The 2,141-nt window shown below is 38.3% G+C and overlaps 1 long non-coding RNA gene across 1 annotated transcript in view; it reads left to right on the top strand.

The window, feature by feature from the left end:
- The window catches only part of LOC102195869 (uncharacterized), a 2,519-nt gene extending 761 nt beyond the window's left edge, over window positions 1-1,758 (top strand). The window contains exons 2-3 of the long non-coding RNA XR_312552.1: window positions 639-690; window positions 1,695-1,758. This is a non-coding gene — a long non-coding RNA (uncharacterized LOC102195869). The remainder of the gene's footprint in view (window positions 1-638; window positions 691-1,694) is intronic.
- The last annotated feature ends 383 nt before the right edge of the window (window positions 1,759-2,141 follow it).

Below are 2,141 nucleotides of genomic sequence, written 5' to 3'. Positions count from 1 at the left end.
AGATGTGAATGTGATTATGATCCAGGTGATGTGGTCTATAGTTGGTCGTTTCTGTCCGACTGTTTGGAATAATCTTAGTCCAATTATGCACTTGAATGCAGCACACATGAGTGGATCAAATGGATCCATCATAATATTCTTTAATTAAAACTCATTCAAGTAATATCTTCTTGTGCACAGTAGGCCTCCTGAAAGCATAAATGATCTCTGAGGTTGAGAATGTGAAATAAATCATCCATGTGTATAAAACACTTTACATGTGTTCAGACTGAGGTCCCCTGATTCTTCAATCTTTTGCTCAGGATAAATCTGGTTGATCAGTCTATACAAAGACTTTAATTTCTTTGAAAATTGAAAGTGAAAGATGTAAACCTTCTTTCTGCAGTTACTCATGATGTCTTAATGGTCTAAATGTAATTGGTTGCACTTGACCCCCAGTTTGTATAAAACATTCTCTACATGGTGACCAACCGGAGACCAACTGAAGTACTGGATAAAACGACCAACATCACAATAACAACTTCTCCCTTTTTTGTGCCGTTCCATTCGAACCATTCATGCTTACAGCCCCTTTGTCCACCTACCATCACATGTCGTGTGATTCAAAGAACCTAAAATACTTTTTTTTTTCCTTCCAGTTCATCCCCAGGTCTTTTCAGAAAATCGACATCATGGCAACCAAAACAGCTGGTGAGTCCACTCATATGTTATTGATCAGCAGTGAGGACTTTGCACTCACTCTGTACATATATGTCACAGAGAGTAGATTTAGAGAGTAACTGTAACATCTGTTCAGGTATTGGAAGTGAAAGCACACAACAAACAGGTGCAGCAGCAGGGTGGAGCAGGATCCAACTGCCATGATCACACTGTGCTGCTGGTTTTAGAAGCAACGTTGGCTGATAAACATATCCAACATGCTCACAGTACATGTCGCCCTGTTCTGCCAATATAGTTACTCGTTCATTTCCAGTCGCTTCACTTGCTGAAAGAATGAATGTAAATAAAAAATAAATAACTGAAAGCTGCTTGAAGGCACCTTAAATGGCTCCCTGATCCACCAGGCAATCAGGAACAGGTGGATTATCACAGACACACACTCCAGGGTGAATTGTATAATTAGTCCACCCACACGAAGTACGAAAAGAAAGCAGGATAACAAAAACCCCTGACAAAATGGCTTCTTGCCCACAACAAGAAACACAAAGAAGCTGGATTAAGGAAGTCATGCTTGTAAATACTTCACTCAGAGACAGTGATCTGCTGAGATACTTTCTTGGTTTGTTTTGGAATCCAAATTCGGATTTCTTTAGTTTCTCCAGTGACCACTTAGGAACAAGAAATAGATTCATGGTATTGTTAGTGATACTGGGATGTGCAGAAAAAAGATGTTATATGTGGAATATTGCTCCATCTTTGAAGATGATCAGAACTTTTTAAAATTGGGGTCAAGTTGATACGAAACATGAAACAACCAAAAACAACTTGGGATAAAATCTCTGCTTCTAGTCTTTTCTCACCAACTCAGGGTCCAATCTTTAAACTTAATTGAGATGGTATGAATTGTTTTCAGTCAATTACACTAATTACTTGGCATATCAGAAGTAGAGACCTCATGACACATTCCTGTAACACCAAGAGATTTCCCACATTTAAGTGTTGAAGGATAACTTGAGTTCTTTATGTTTTTGCAGAGGATTTCCAAAAACCAGAAGATAGCAGCTATGACATCAAGGACTGTAAGTTGAACTAACAACATTGATGTATCATGAGTAAAAAAAAAATCATTTCATTTAAAGTATTAGTTATAATGCCAAAAGCTATATAATTTAGGAAGGGAGGGATAAAGCTCTACTAATCCTACAATGACATTTCCCTCCTGTGTTGTCAGGCATCAGCCAACCAGATTTTAATCTGAAAATCTTAGAAATATGGTATCTAACCAGATTCTTACTCTGGTAAGAACAACAGTCAACAACAGTCGCCTCAAGGCGCTTTATATTGTACAGTAGATACAGAGAAAAACCCAACAATCATATGACCTGAAAACTGAAGGCTCTGCCTCCCATTCTACTTTTAAATACTCTAGGAACAACAAGTAGGCCTGCAGAGCGAGAGCGAAGTGCTCTAATAGGGTGATA

This window comes from Pundamilia nyererei, unplaced genomic scaffold (genome assembly GCF_000239375.1).
Source record: "Pundamilia nyererei isolate P.nyererei 1_Seehausen unplaced genomic scaffold, PunNye1.0 scaffold01745, whole genome shotgun sequence".
Taxonomy (NCBI): domain Eukaryota; kingdom Metazoa; phylum Chordata; class Actinopteri; order Cichliformes; family Cichlidae; genus Pundamilia; species Pundamilia nyererei.
The sequence above is the reverse complement of the archived record's forward strand: the minus strand, read 5'-3'. Positions and strand labels throughout refer to the sequence as shown.